General features: G+C 41.5%; 1 protein-coding gene across 5 annotated transcripts in view; it reads left to right on the top strand.

Annotated features, from left to right (window-relative positions):
- The window catches only part of LOC105468002 (pleckstrin homology domain containing M3), a 211,206-nt gene that overhangs the window by 141,536 nt on the left and 52,692 nt on the right, over positions 1 to 16,978 (top strand). The window lies entirely within an intron of this gene.

Raw genomic sequence — 16,978 nt, 5'->3', positions numbered from 1 at the left:
GGGAGGCGGAGCTTGCAGTGAGCGGAGATCATGCCACTGCACTCCAGCCTGGGAGACACAGCGAGACTCCGTCTCAAAAAAAAAAAAAAAAAAAAAAAAAAAAACCCAACTTCTAAAATTGCCATCAGCCTGAAGGTTCTCTTCAGCCACGCGAAAGATAGCAAAAATCTCTGATGCAGCTGACATTTTAGGTGTGTGTATAATTTAACAAATTGTTGACCACTCAGCTTTTAGTCAGTGGTCACAAAAGGAATTAGCAGCCCTCCCCTGCTCCCCCAAAACCCAAAGAAGGAAGGGTGTTCCTTGGCTTTGGCCCAGAGGCCTGCTGGCACGCAGTGTCAAACAGCAGCACAATGGTACATTTTGGCCACAAAAGGCTTTGGGGTGGCAGAAAGGGCCAAAATAGTTGTGGCATAAGTTGGCTGGGATATTAAGTAAATCTGAGTTTAATTTAACATAGAGATAACAACCCTTTTTTTGTTTTCCAACTGGCTGCTGCTTTCTCTGTCTCCATGAGACCAAAGATTGGAGCCAGGAGTTAGTTCATGAGGGTATTCAAGCCCTTTCAAAGTGAGACATGCAGTGGTCTTTACACAGGCTTTCACGTTTGTCTGGGCAAGATGGAGTAAGGATAAAAAGGCACATGGGTAGCTGGGGGAGGCTGAAAATGGATCTTGAGGCTTGAATTCCTTCTATGAGTTTGCTTAAGCCACATTGCCTGAGCTTAGAATAGCGAGGCAGGCAGTCTGTCTCCTTGGGATAAGGAAGGATTTGGAACTCGGCGACTGTGAGGTCTTGGCCCCTACTGTGTTTTCTGGTTTGTTTTGTTAACAGGAGCAAGTTATTCTAGTTTCTTGCTTCTGGGTTTTTCTTCAGCACACTTTAAGCAGTGAGTCTCCACCCCACCGATGGCAGTGGGGTGGATGGAATGGGATAATGAAAGGGGTGGCGAGAGAAGTTGATTCAGCTGCCTCGGATGAGGGAGGCAAACTTCGGACCTTGGAGTTAGCTTCTGAATCTGTCAAGGGTGGAGAGGGAAGCGGTCCACAGGATTGAATCACCTCAGCGTAGGAGAGAAGTTGAAGTCTTTCTGAGAAACTGATATGGCCAGCCGTGCTGGTTAGGAAAACCAGCTTATTGTCTCAACTGCAATTTTATTACCCATGAAATGGTTAACAGTGGAGGAGAAGCTATAGTATTTTAAAATGCAATCTGTGAAATGTAACCAATCAAAAATGATTATGATGCACCTAAAATGGTATGCTGTGTACATTTACCACAATAAGAAAAAGAATATCATCCCCTTTACAAAAATGATTATGAGCACCGCAGGAAAGTACTGGCACTGCATGACTTATGGAGTCTATTTCACAGCCTTTTCAGTATCTGTTAAGTGCTAGGTACAATGTACTGTGAGGCAGTGAATTTGAAAAGAAAGTAGAAGAGAAGACACACATTCTAGGTGGGAGTGTGCTGAGAGTCCTCTGAACTGAGAGGAGAGGAATACAGTTAGGAGAAAATCACCAGCCCCTCATACCCAGGCTCTGGAGGAGCTCACCTTGAAGGGTGTCCTCAGTTTCAAGGCCAGGGAGTCTAAGAGGGTACAGTTTTATGTTTCTTGCCAGGACTGTGTTATGCCTTCCCCAAATAAAATGTCACCTGAGTTACTTCGTTCTCAGGCGTGCTTGCAAGAGCCTTTAAAAATAATCCATAAATGAAAGATTCAGCCTTGGAAGCAAGTCTTGATCTTATCCATCCTGGACCCCAATCCCAGGAGCAGTGCCTGGGCAAGAAAAAGTGCCTCATAAATATGGGGTGAATGAATGAATCAGTTATAGGAAGAGGTGGTGAGGGTAAGAATGAGCTCAAAGGGGGCTGTCTGTTCATTCAAACTGTGTTATTGCGTAAGTGAGCATTTGCGAACTGAAAACCTCTTTGGTTTTTTGCTTTAGGACTGCTTGGTCCCGAGTTCAAGTGAACAATTGACTTTCAAGTAAATCTTTAAATAACCCTGGTCTATTGGTTAACTTCAGCATGGCCTCTGAAAAGCAGTTTAGCATAATAGTTGTGGGCAGAGAGTCTGGAGCCAGACAGCTTGAGTTTGTATCTTGCCAGCACCCCTTACCTGCTGTGTGACCTTGAGAAATTTATTTAAACTTATCATGCCTCAGTTTCCTTTTCTGCAAAATGAGGATAAACTACCTACCTCCCAAGGTTGTGAGGTTAAGTGAGTTACAAATATGTACAATGCTTAGAAGAGTGTTTGGCATATAGTGAATGCCCTATGAGGGCTGCAATTCAAAGTCCCTTAACAAGAGTCACTTGATTTACAGCTGTAATGAGGCTTTATCACACCCCCATGACCACAGATTCTTTCTCTCCGGTTTGCATTCTGACCAGCAGTTAAAACTATCCCTGGATAGCAAGAACACCTTGAGTGATGTTAGAAACTATCTCAAATGTTACAAAGGGTATTTCTTACATGAGCAATTTGACATTTATTTCATATCCACCACCACTACTAATCTTTTTTAGTTTCGGTGGCCTCAATTTTTCCATCTCTGACATGGATAATAATTTATTTCACATTACTGATAGGAAAACTAATAAAATATGTATTAAAATTTTATTAAAGTTTATTAGCCAATAATAAAGTGTAATAAAAATGCTTTTTCAAATGGCCTAGCAAGAATTACTTATGCTGGCATTTTTTTAAAAATACAATGAAAATAGTAGTTGATTTGCTTTGGTGATCATATCCTCCAAAAGCAACACTATAAAGCTAAGTGACAATGGCCCAATAGAAGAAGCAAAAATAACAATATGTAGCCATCATGATATAGACTGAAACTCAGTATCAGAGATGATATTGCTAGCAACTGAGCCCTTAAATGATGGCCTTTTCTATTGTCAGGTCTTATAGTATATTCTTGCTTTTTCGTTTTTTTATTTTTTGAGACCAAGTCTCATTCTGTCACCCAGGCTGGAGGGCAGTGGTGCCATCTTGGCTCACTGCAACCTTCGCCATCCAGGTTCAAACAATTCTCATGCCTCAGCCTCCCAAGTAGCTAGGACTACAGGTGCACGCCACCACATCCAGCTAATTTTTTTATTTTTAGTAGAGATGGGGCCATGTTGGCCAGGTTGGTCTCCAACTCCTGACCTCAAGTAATCCACCCACCTCGGCCTCCCAAAGTGGTGGGATTATAGGCGTGAGCCACTGCACCCAGCTCTATTCTTTAGTATTAAGTTACTAATATATATTATTCACAGTCATGTATTTAAGGAAACCATTTCCTTTCCATAATTTGAAAATTTCTGGTAACTCCGTTTTGTTTTATTAACACACATTCTCATTTGATGTTAACTACCTGTTTTCTAGGATGCCCTATAATTTATTCTTCTGACATCACCTCGTGACAGGAATTATGAGCACTAAAGCCAATTTGCAATTCTTAAAAAATGAATGAATAGGCAGGGTGCGGTGGCTCACACCTGTAATCTCAGCACTTTGGGAGGCGAGGCGGGCAGATTGTCTGAGCTTGGAAGTTCTAAACCAGCCTGGGCAATATGGCGAAACCCCATCTCTACTAAAAATACAAAAAATTAGCCAGGTGTGGTGGTGGGCGCCTGTAGTCCCAGCTACTCGAGAGGCTAAGACAGGAGAATCGCTTGAACCCGGGAGACGGAGGTTGCAGTGAGCTGAGATTGTGCCACTGCATTCCAGCCTGGGCGACAGAGCGAGATTCTGTCTCAAAAAAAAAAAAAAGAATGAATAATAAGAGGGAAAATGTGTGAATGTAGGAGGGCTGGGGGTGGCAGGAAGAAGGGAGGAAAGCAACTTGGCCCAGGAATGGCATTGGAAATGGGGAGAAAGGAGAGAGCTGACTGCCCCCAAGACATGTTATTTTTGCTGTGGCTTCTTGCTCCTTTCCACCCCCACCTCTTCCAGTCTGAGCTTTGAGCTTTGAGTACACTTGAATTTTCACCACAGAACTTGGCTAGGCCTCCTAAGGGACTTTCTCTTTCCCATCTTTCCATAAATTATAGGTTTGCACATGAGAGCAGAACACATGATTCCCATTATCTTTTGGGTTTGGTTAGGGGTGTGTGTGTGTGTGTGTGTTGAAAAAAACCTTCTGCCTGCTCTTAAATGTGTATCCTAGTTGAGGGAGGTGGAGCTTTGTTAACATAGTGGCCTATCTGCCAAAGAAATGGTCCTCTCCTCCTCTCTAAGGTGTTTTTAACCTGATTTCCTTGACCAGGGTTGACTGCAATCCTTTTCCTTGGCCTTTCAATAGGAAGTCATGGCCCCACCATAGCAAGGCCTTGTCTGGCTTGTTCACCTACATCCCCAGCATGTGCAACAGTGCCAAGCATACTGCAAGCTCCTCCTGAATGTATGGGGAGATTTTTCTCCCTATTTTGGTGACAAAGTGACATTTCTAGGACACTTCTTACTTTCATAAATGACCCATTCAGATCACCATAAAGTAATTGGACAGATCCAAAAAAGTTGATTTACCCCAGAACATAGAGGCCATTTATAGGTAGAGTGTGGAACTCACTAAAAGCTGGAGCCACCGCTAATACTAGTTAAGTTTAGGGAGCTCCACTCCTGGGTACTCATTTTGATTTGGTACCCAGACCAGTGCAAACACAGTAACAGACAGGGAAAAGAGTTTATTGCATTGCCTCTGAGTTTATTCTGCACTTTTTGGTATCCTCAAGTACCGAAGCCTCTAAGAGAAATAGGTCCTAGGGAACAGGTACAATGTGGCCTACCAAGTAAGGGGAGTAGACTGTAATTCATGTCAGAGTCTGGAACATTTTATTACTTATAAACGTAATAGAAGTAGAGTGAAGGCACTGGCGCGGTGGCTCATGCCTGTAATCCCAGCACTTTGGGAGGCCGAGGCAGGCAGATCACGAGGTCAGGAGTTCGAGACCAACCCGACCAACATGGTGAAACCCTGTCTCCACTAAAAATACAAAAATTACCTGGGTTTGGTGGCGGGCGCTTATAATCCCAGTTACTCAGGAGTCTGAGGTGGGAGAATCACTTGAACCCAGGAGGCGGAGGTTGCAGTGAGCCGAGATCACGCCACTGCACTCCAGCCTAGGCGAGAGAGCGAGATTCTGTCTCAAAGAAAAAAGAAAAAAAGAACTAGAGTGAAGGAATTATCCAAGTGTGTTTGTGTGTCTGTGTGTGTGTGTGTGTGTGTGTGTGTGTGTGTGTGTGTAGAAAAGCAGGAAAAGGCAGACAACATTCATCAAGAAAGAATAGTTAGTGTGTGATGCACAATTCAATAGAAAAGCTGAGGGTCCTGCCTGAAGAAACAGAGCAAGCAAGGATAGTAACTTCACCCACTCAGAGGAGAAGCAGCCTAGCAATGAAGAGGTCTGGAGAAAAATGGAGGATCATGACATCAAAAAGGAACAGCAGAAAAAGGAACACCTTGAGATGCTGGAGGAAGGAAGAGCCAGAACTGAGTGGAGAGGAAAGGGAAGTAGTAAAGATGTTACCAAGAAGCCTGTTGCAGAGCTGGAAGAAACTGTCCTACAATGAATGGACAGGGACTAAGAAAGACAGATATTTTTATAATCCAGATCTTTCTGAATGAGACCACCATCAACATAGGCCCAATATAGGGTCTAGAGATTGCCATAAATTTCCAATATAACCTTATCTTGTAGTTCAATAAGCCAAATATTTACTTGTCCACTATCTCCTGCCCTAACCTTGACCAGCTTCTACTAAATTAATGCCCTCTCTTTCTACTTGACTGCCCTGGCAGTGCTGTTGTTCTCTGTGTACTAAATATAATTCCAGGGACAAAAGGGATGAGACACATGAAAGGCAACAGCTTAGATATGTTAGTATATGTCTTTCTTGTTCAGGACCAACTAATCCATCTTTGGAGCCCCCTAGAACTACTGCTTTTTGATGTTAGCATATTTATTTGGTTGTTTACTGATGAGTAAATCCTCCCTTACTGTATTTCATAACATGAATTAAATTATAACATGTGTAGCCACTCTGACAATTAAATCCTATGTTAATTCTATTGTTTGCTTCAAATAGATGAGACATTGATTTCATAATTTAACAGCTAATATATTTGGGCAGCCTTGTTTACCTAAATAGTGACTTACAGTTAAGATCCTAAAATCCTTTCTCTGTGGTGTGACATTTTTGTGTCAAATGCATCGCGTACTATGCCCTAAAGGCAATAATATATCATTCAGACTTGCTGTTGGTCAAGTAAATGAGGCATGGAAGGAAACATGAGCAAAATGAACAGTAAATTGCCTTAGATGCATTTGTTGTAAGTTATTCATTTACATTTACATCAGCAAAAGAATTGTCATTCTTATTCCCTAGCCATATGTTCTTTCCAGAAATGTGTTGCTGTATTACTGTATGCCTGATACAGTCTAGCATAGGCGTAGACAAGTATCCTAATTTGGTGTTTCCCAAAGTGTGGGATAGTGAGAATAATAACTAACATTTTTCAGCTCTTAATATGTGCTATTTACTGTTCTAAAGGTTTTACTGTATATACTGTACTCATTTGATCTTCACAGTGAATCTATGAGGTGGGTATTATTTTCCCCACTTGGTAGATGAAAACCTTAGGCACAGAAAATTATCCCCTTCAATTGTCTTTCTGCCCTTCAGGTTAAATCAAACAGAAAGTTTCATTCTGGTGCTGGTGTGACTGGAACCCCTAACACCTGCTGATCTCCCTTTTCAACAGAGAGTTGGCTGCAGGCTCAGGGCCTTCCAGCATCTGTGTTAGCTTCATTTTATGGCAAGGGATACTGGCTTCCCATTTATGGTATTTCTATAAGGCTTTCATTTTAAATAAACTTTTAAAAGTAAATGACTCAATTTAAATAAAGCATTAAATAAATAACACAGGTGGAATGCAGCTGTGACAATACCTGTAAAGGTGTTTACACCTTGACAGTGTTGTAAGCACTGTCCTGCTTCTTCCGTTTTGAAATTCACTTCTATGCAATGACTTTGTCTTTCAGTTACTTTTAATGGCTTTTAATCTATAGGTTATTTCTTTGTCCTTCTTGTTTTGATCCCCTGGGCTCTTACTACAAAGATTCTCCATTTCCCTCTGTGGGCTTGGGGCTCATCTGGGATGGAGTTTTCACCAAATTTTAATAATATCACATGTATTTAGTTTAAAATATTCCTGTTTTTAAAAATTATACTGTTTCCACTTTTTTTGGTGTTAAAATCCCCTTTTTTGTGAAATAATGGTGAAAATATATGGTAGCTTTTGTTTTGCTTTTAGCATCTTTACTTGGCCAATTTAAAATTGGAAACTTAAAAAAAATTATGCTGATCTAGAAGACAAAAAATTGGGGTGCCACTGTTCAGTCGCTCTCTGCTCAGATATGATTCCTCCCAGTTGCCTAAGCATTCTTGAATATTTCAGGAAGGATGATATGGACTCACGCTAATCTTTCTTTCTAAAGTATACTCAAGCATTTTCTTCAGGGAAATTGTTAAAGAGTTCCTGCTTATGAAACTCTCTTATGTCTACTACCCTAGGTTTATCATTTTCCCATCAGAACTGCAATCCTAATTATTAATAAAATCATTTTTAAGTATCTGAGATAACTAATTATTGTGAGCACTCAGTCCACTGGAATACTTACACAGTACTTACTAAGATGTGTCTCTTTCATACACGCTTCCAAAATGGAAAGTTCATAGCACAGTTGAGAAAAACCTAAACAGTCGTTGGTTTTTGTTTTTATTTTTCTTTAATGTTACTGGGATTTAGGAGAATAGAGAAGCTACAAAATCTTGCACATATTTAAGAAAATTTTTAAAAACTATCTTTTCTCCATCCGCTTCTTTCTTTCCTGCTTTGATGAACACATTATTTTACATGGGATTTCAGAATTGGTCTAGAAAGACATCATTTGGAGGTGCCGACAGATTTGCAAAAGGCCCAAAACGCCCCATGTCAAGCAAGCTAGAGTTAGAAGAGCAGGGCTGAAACACAAACAAGAAGCAAAGTTCAAGAACTCCAGGAAGCTTTAAGGCAGTTTGTCAGGATATGTAATGGTCTGAGTTAGTCAGGGAAGATCTGTCAAAGCCAAGGCCAACATACGCCAGTAAACCCAGAGCAACAGGATCACTGCCTCCAGAGAGTAGAAACTAGTCAGAGCTTTCAAACCAAAGCATTCCCACACCACCAGCTCGCTCCGTAGATTCAGTGGGTATGACTAGCTGGTGTGCAGCTTTTATTTGACTAACTCTGTGGTGTCTGAATGGCCCTATCCCTTCCATGACTTTCCTTGTGCCTCAAAGGATTTTCATAGAGAGACAGGCAGGTTCTCAGCTTCATCTACCCAAGGAACCCAGTTTCAGCAGCACATGATGATGGCTTGTTTCTGATCTTACTCTAGGCCCCGTGTTCATATGGAGCCTTTCATGGTCCGCTCCAAAGGGACCTGGAGCAGGCATATCAGACCAATATCGTCTGTTCCCTTGGGAGTAGGCAGGGCCAGACTGAACTATGTGGGCACCCAGGAAGGCTGGTCATTTGACATCCTGCACTTTGACACCCTTTAAACATATTTTCAATACATATTTAAATAGTATTCAATATATTTAGTAGATAGGGGAAGAGAAACTGATTTTCTATTAACAAAATATATATACATCATCTTTATGTTGAAAATGAAGAATATATTACATGCTCTGACAGTAACACTAACTTTTTGACTTATTTGGAATGAGATTCCTTAATAAGCTTTTCCATAACTCTGAGCTGGACAGGGTTAGCCATTTAGTCTCTTCAAGAGTAGAAGCAATATACATGGATATAGTTACAAAATCTTGATCCAAATATATTTAAAAGTTTTTTTTTCCCTAACTTTTGTATCATCAAAATGTTTCCCACTTTCCTGTATACCAGAGCTTGTCATCTGAGACTAGAGATAGTTTTACTTCTTCCTTTCCACTCTGGAGTTTTTTTTGTTTCTGTTTCTTGCATGATCGCCCTGGCTAGAACTTCCAGTAAAATATTGAATAGATGTGGTGAGAGCAGACGTCGTATCTAGTTCCTGATCTTCCTAGGAAAAAAATTGAGTCTTTCACCATTAAGTGGGATGTTAACTGTGAGTTTTTCAGATATCCTGTATCAGATAAGGAAGTTCATTTGTATTCCTAGTTTGTTGAGTGTTTTTTTTTGAGGGGGGTGGGGACAGGGTCTCGCTCTGTTGCCCAGGGTGGTCTCGAACTCCTGAGCTCAAGCAATCCTCCCACCTCGGCCTCCCAGAGTGCTGGGATTACAGGCATAAGCCATCACACCTGGCCTGTTGAGTGTTTTTATCAAAGAAGGATATTAGATTTTGTCAAATGCTTTTTCTGTGTCTATTGAGATGATCTTTATTAATATGGTCTGTTACATTGTTTGATTTTCAGATGTTAAACTAACCTTGCTTTACCAGGACAAATCCCAGTTGGTCATAGTGTATAATTCTTTTTATATGCGGATGCATTTAGTTTGATAGTATTTTGCTGAGGATTTTTATATCTTTTTCCATCTTTTATGTAGTTATTTTCTCTAGTTTTTTCTTCACAATTTTTACTGAATCAGTCCATTTTAACATTTATGTAATAAAACCAGTCGCCTGGACCCATGTTAGTTGACCTCTGACTCAGATGACAGTCAGCTGCCTCACTCCAGGGCTGCTTCTCTGGTTTATATTTGCACTCTACACCTTACACATGCTCACCACCAAAATGCTGAATGCTCACTATATAAAGAAATGTTTAAACACTTTCACTGCTATCTTCTTATTCTCAAGTGAGACTAGTTCTCTTTTGCCAGTAATTTAAGGAACATATGTGAAAACCTGAGCTCACTAGCACCTTATTTCCAATTATTTGGTGGTGATTTAATGCAGTTTACCAATTTGTGTGCTGGGGCCGCCTGGGCTATACCTTAATCTAACTGTAATGGCAGGAGCTTGAGAAGAAGAACCTCACCTTTGGACTCTGATGTTTTGATGCCTAGTCCCTGGTAGTCAGAACAAATCTAAGGCCACAGAAAAGAGCTATCTGAAATTCTTTCAGTTTTGTGTTGCACCAGCCATGGTTTTGGAAAGTATAGTCACAAAACAATATTCTCATCTCATCTTCCCCTTTCAGCCACTTCTTTTAGGGGGAAGGAGACAGAACACTCAGCTGAGCACATGGTACCAAAGCCTTGCCAACCAATGGTAACGTCACAGGTGTGGAGCCTCCTAAGTTGAGAATGTGTAGTTCAGCCAGGCACAGTAGCTCATGCCTGTAATCTCAACACTTTGGGAGGCCAAGGTGGGTGGATCACTTCAGGTTAGGAGTTCAAAACCGGCCTGGGCAACGTGGTGAAACCCTGTCTCTACTAAAGTATAAAAGTTAGCTAGGCATGGTGGCAGGCACCTGTAATCCCAACTACTCAGGAGGCTGAGGCACGAGAATATTGGGAAAAAAGAAAAAATAATAAATAAAAACTATAATTACTGGCTGAGAATATGTAGTTCAGTATGACCAAGCTTATCTAGCTTGTATAACAGGTACTTAGACATAGACGTAGTCTGCCTTTTAGTCTGAATAAACAACATCATCAGTAGACAATGACTTTTACTATTTGATTACACTATAGGATTAACCAACTCCCATTGTGATAACCCAGGCCTTTTTTTTTTTTTTTTTTTTTTTTTTTTAGATGGAGTTTAGCTCTTGTCGCCCAGGCTGGAGTGCAGTGATGCGATCTGGGCTCACTGCAACCTCTGCCCCCCAGGTTCAAGAGATTCTCCTGTCTCAGCCTCCTAGGTAACTGCGATTACAGGCACCCATGACCATGCCCGGCTAATTTTTGTATTTTTAGTAGAGACAAGGGTTTCACCATGTTGGTGAGGCTGGCCTCGAACTCCTGACCTCAGGTGATCCACCTGCCTCGGCCTCCCAAAATGCTGTGATTACAGGCGTGAGCCACTGCATCCGGCCAACCCAGGCCTTTTATAACTGTTTTCAGAGAGAGAGAGAAGAGAAAACAAGAGAGAGCAACTCTGACCATGGTCTAAGAGCCAGGTTTCTGTCACTAAGCAATAAAGAAAAAAAGCTCAAGTAGCCCTTGCATAAGTGGGAATTTGTGGTTTCTAAAGCTGCCCATTCCCCAAACGACTAAAATATGTTACTGGCATTTGGCACTGTTTCCTATGTTTTGCTCTCCTTAAATTTCTCTTTAAAGGGGTTTGAGTTTAAAGGCAGAACCACTGAAAAATGCAATTTAATCATAGAACTGTGAAAGGCCAAGCCCAGAGTTAACCCCAGGATGCCCTGTGTTGTTTTGTTAAACCAGGACCTTGAACCAGGCTTATTCCCAAGAGGTGGTGGAAAGCCTAAGGGCAGGCAGGAGGGAGAAAACCAGCAGGCCAGACTGACCCCAGGATGGTGCCTCCAAGCAGCAAGGGCTTCCCTCCCTCACTAGGCCCAGTAGCTCCATGATTTTCACTGGAAAGAGTAGGAGAAAGGGAGAAGGGAAATTGAAGGAAGGGAGCCCACAGCCAAGGAGAAGAGTAAGAAGACTCAGTGGTGGACTATCCACCATACCGCAGGCTGTCACGGGACAGAACACGGAACTTCAAAGGGCCTTCTTGGCCCTAATTCCCATTTTTAAAGTTATTTTTTTCTTGATTATAAAAGTACGCTGATTACAGAGAATTTGGGAAGCACACATCGTTACTGAATAGAAAATAACCCTCCAGGCAGCATGGCAGAGATTCAGACCTTACTTAGCCTTTGGTAGACCTGAGTTTGAGTCCCACCTCCTCTGCTCAGCATCCTCATCTATAAAACAGGAGTAGTAAGACCCCCGTAATGATGTGGTGAGGATTCAATGGGATCAACACCTGGCAGAGGCTAGCTGCCAGTGCTATAATCATTATGATGGCACCAAGGTTAATATTATCTAATGTTACACATCCCGCTTATTCTTTTCTGTGAATGTGTAGGTTTAAAGTATGGCTCATTCTTTATAGTACATCAGTTTTTATCCTGCCTTCTTAAAAACTTACTAAATAATCTTCAGAAGAATTAGCTAGTTTGAATGCCTGTATAAGATTCCATTGCCATAATTAGTTTAACCTTCTCGTTTGTATTGGGTATTTAGGTTTCCAATTCTGTATTATTATAAATAATACTATTATATATATATCTGTGTAAAACCATTTACCTTCTGACTAAGATAAATTCGGAAGAGGATCTACTATATTTAGAGTGTTTCTATATTCAGAACTACTATATTCTGAACCTTTTCAAAGCTCTGGAACAATTATCTGTACCCATCAACAGTGTAAGCAAGTTCTCCATATCACTAGAGCATAACCGTTGTCATTAAAAAACACAAATCTTTGGTCATTTTGGAGGTTAAAAAAAAAAAGATTTCTTATGATTGTTTGACTTTGCATCTCTTTTTTATTTGTGAAGCTAAACTTTTTATATGTTTATTACTACATCAATTTTGGGTTTTGTTTTGTTTTGTTGTGTTTTGTTTTGAGACAGAGTCTCACTCTGTCGCCCAGGTTAGAGTGCGGTGGCATGATCTCACCTCGCTGCAACCTTCGCCTCCTGGGTTCAAGTGATTCTTGTGCCTCAGCCTCCCCAGTAGCTGGGATTATAGGCACATGCCACCACGCCCAGCTAATTTTCGTGTTTTTAGTAGAGACGGGGTTTTGCCATGTTGGCCAGGCTGGTCTCGAACTCCTGGCCTCAAGTGATCCTCCCACCTCGGCCTCCCTAAGTGTTGAGTTTGCAGGCGTGAGCTACCATGCCCGGCCCGAATTGTTTGATTATATCTTTTGTCCATTTGGGAGCAGGCGAATTTTTTAGTTAAACAATTAACTTATTTTATAATCTTAAATACAAGTAAGATTGAGTGATGACAACCAAATGCTGCCAGAACTTGTCAGGAAGCAATTACAGAACCACTTCCTGACAAGTCGAGAGACTTGTATAGATTGTACATTAATATTCACTTTTGATATACAGAAGGAGCTGAACATGTACCAAATGTTCAAATGTTAGGGTATTTTTCTTTTACCCTGCATAATCAACAAGAATGTTAGCTATTCCAATAATAAAATGCTTTTCACGATCAATTTAAAAATTGCCCATTATGGCCTTTCTGGCAGCCACAGAATCCACCCTCCGTTGTCCTCTTGTTTAGAGAGCTGGCTAGCTCATTCCTCAGGAATGACCCATGTCCCAGGAGCTTGGGAATCATACATCCCCCAGAGGTTCTTCTGAAGTCCATGTGGTGCTCGAGTGGCAGCAACTTCTCCATTTGCCCTCTGTGTTCGTGCCATTAGGCCATAACCCCGTCTGGTCAAAGACTTGCCATTTTGTTTGGACAAAGCACAATTTAAATGTTTGGATCCAGGGCTTGCAGTAGGAATGTTCCAGAAATACTTAGTTTCGCTTTTTGAATGCAAAGGTGAATGCACTTGGAAAGGCCTAGAATAGAAATTAGGCAAGAACACTTCTTTCTTAACAAATGATCTGTTCATAACTATGGATAGCAGTGGAGCAAGAGGAGGCAAACGGGTGACCAAAGTCACAAATGCCTTAGGAACTAGGTGACATTTGAGCCAGATGTGAAAGAGTGTGACTTGAGAGGAATTTGCATAAAGGAGAAAGGAGAAAGGACCGAGCATTAAAATCAGACAGGCCTGAGGTCAAACTCCAGTTTTGATGCATATTAGCTCTCTGACCATAAACAAGTTCTTTAATCTTTCTATGTCTCAGTTTACTTATCTGCAAGATGAGTATAATACTCATTTGGGGAAGTTACAGAGAGAATTGGAATGAAATACAGGAAGCACCCAGAACTCATACATGGTAATAGCAATAAGTGGTACTTACTATCATAATAGATTTTTCAGGGAATAGGCAGGCAACATGAATGCAGAATATGAATACGTGGTAGATAAAGACTAGAAGCAAGTGAGGAAAAAGAGGCTGTCCCTAGCTTGGGGAAGACTTTATAGGGCATGCTGAGGAGTTAAACCTCATCCTCCAGGGGCAGAAGAGGCTTCAGGGGCTTTTCATTAAAAAAAAAAAAAAAAAAAAAAAAAAAAAACAGCTCTAGCAAGACAGTAAAGCTTAGTGCTTAGGGCTTAAGCTCTGGGAGTCCAGCTCCCTACTCTATACTTCCAAGCTGGGCAACCCTGGGCACATGACTTAAGCCTTCTAAGCCTCAGTTTTATCTCCTATAAATTGGTAATGACAAAAATATTGACCTCTTGGAACTATTGTGAATAACAGAAATAATAGTTTTGTTTGTTTGTTTTTGAGACAGAGTTTCGCTCTTGTTGCCCAGGCTGGAGTGCAGTGGCACAGTCTTGGCTCGCCACAACCTCCACCTCCCGGGTTCAAGCGATTCTGCTGCCTCAGCCTCCCCAGTAGCTGGGATTACAGGCATGCACCACCACGCCCGGCTAATTTTGTATTTTTAGTAGAGACGGGATTTCTCCATGTTGGTCAGGCTGGTCTCAAACTCCTGAGCTCAGGTGATTCGCCTGCCTCAGCCTCCCAAAGTGCTGGGATTACAGGCGTGAGCCACTGCACCCGGCCAGAAATAATAGTATTTTTTCAATGCTCACTGTGTGCCTTCCAGTGTTCTAAGTGCTTTGCATGTATTATCATAAATGAGCATTGAATTAAAAGCCTAGGGCAAGGCTGGGTGCGGTCCCAACACTTTAGGAGGCCAAGGCAGGAGTATCACTTGATCCCATGAGTTCAAGACCAGCCTGGGCAATATAGGGAGACCTTATCTCCAAAAAATGTTTAAAAATTAGCTGAGCATGGTGGCATGTACCTGTATTCCCAGCTACTGGGGGAGCTGAAGTGGGAAGATCGTTTGAGTGTAGGAGGCAGAGATGGTTGTGGTGAGACAAGATTGTGCCACTGCACTCCAGCCTGGATGACAGAGGGAGTCCCTATCTCAAATAAATAAATAAATAAAAGCCTAGAGCAGTGACGAGCACATATCAAACAGTCAGTCGGTGCTACAGGAATGGTGGTAATTGTTGCTGATGTCATTATTAGTATTCTTTGGTCAGATCTATCTTTTAATAAGATCTTTCTGGTGATGGCATCGAGAATGATTAGGAATGGTTGCAACTAGAGGACAGGAGAGCAGATAAGACAGTGGTAGCTTCACATACATGTTTAAAAATTCATTGAGTTATGTATTTAAGATTTTTGCACTTTACCTTATATATGTTATACTTCAGTTTTTTTAATGTAATTAAAAAAAAAAAAGATAACCAACAAAACCTCTTCTCTCAGTTTATGTAAGCTAGTCTACAGCTGCTTGGAGTTTCAACTAGCTGAGTTCTCTTCACTTAAGAAAATGGATGGACAGTGGCCGGGCGTGGTGGCTCATGCCTGTAATCCCAGCACTTTAGGAGGCCGAGGTGGGCGGATCACCAGAGGTCGGGAGTTGGTAACTAGCCTGACCAACATGAAGAAACCCTGTCTCTACTAAAAATACAGCTACTCGGGAGGCTGAGGCAGGAGAATCACTTGAACCCGGGAGGCAGAGGTTGCGGTGAGCCAAGATCACACCATTGCACTCCAGCCTGGGCAACAAGAGTGAAACTCCGTGTCAAAAAAAAAAAAGAAAGAAAGAAAAAAGAAAACGGACCGTGAGGAGCGAAGTAAAATCCTTTTTCTTCAATTAGCCACATTCATGAAGGACAGGGAGCCCAAGGAAAACTGAAACCTCTACAACTCCTACAGAATTGTGCCCCAGTGGATGGTTTCCCTCTGCTAGAGCTGCTAGCAGGAGCAAATGAATCTAGATAGGCGCCAGCTCTCCCTCGCTCTGGGCTGGTGTTGCAGGGAAGCTAGCATGGGAAAGGCAGCTGATCAAGGTGGTGCAGAGAAGGACATTAGGGGCTGAGCCAGATCACAGACTGTCTGCCCTCAACCCTCAGGAAAATTGGCTGTTTCCTTTTTTAGGACTCTTTTCTATTTAGATTTTACTGAACCTCTGAACATGTCTCAGGTGGGCATGCTATTCAAAATGCTTTTCTTTTTGAAACTAGTCTTATCTTTGAATGCCCTCCTATTGCAAAACCATGGTTTTCGTTTCCTTCTTCGGGCCAAGTCTAAGGCAGGTGGGTCAGTACATTGACTTTTCCTTGGATTGACCTCAAACTAAGTGGTAAAAAATCTTCAGATTGGGTAATATACTTCCTTGGCACAATACTTTGAGTGGTATGAAATTATTGTGACCTCTGAGTAGATGAGGAAAGGAATTTAAAAATCTGATACCAATACTGTTTCTCCTCCTTTTACTGTTCATCACAAATGTGCCTGAAGGGATGGAACCAGTAAGAGTAGGTCATCTCTGTTAGGACAGGGAGGAAAAAGCCCTGGAGGAGCAAACCTGAATCTTGGCTGGAAGAGGGCATTTAAAACATGTGAGCGAATTCCTAATAGAAAACAGCAATATGCATCCTAACTGGTTACTTAAGTCCCAGGCAAGTGTTTAAAGAGATAAGATTAAGTGTCTAGAATTCAGTGTTAATCATGTAAACAAAAACCATCCTTAAATCGCCTGGTATTAGATATGGCTGTTGACACTGCATAAGTCATTCTAATTGAATGGGCTACCTTAGAAGCCTGAGAGACCCATAAGTAAGGGAACATTCTGATTAGGCAGACAAGGCTCATGGGAAGCAAACAAGCCTGATGTAGTCATGACAGATTCACTGATAGGCAATTTTCAAGTACTTTTGTGAAAATAAAGATGTTATGAGGGACAAGTGAAAACACAGGTCATCTAAAACCAAAAAAATCAAGGTTTTCTACGTTTTTATAATGTTTATGTATATGCATATGCAAATTATGTTTGTTTACTTCTAAAGCCATGCTTTGTAGAGCTGT

The sequence above is a fragment of the Macaca nemestrina genome, chromosome 11 (assembly GCF_043159975.1).
Source record: "Macaca nemestrina isolate mMacNem1 chromosome 11, mMacNem.hap1, whole genome shotgun sequence".
NCBI classification, from domain to species: Eukaryota; Metazoa; Chordata; class Mammalia; order Primates; family Cercopithecidae; genus Macaca; species Macaca nemestrina.
This window is presented reverse-complemented; position numbering and strand designations above follow the sequence as displayed.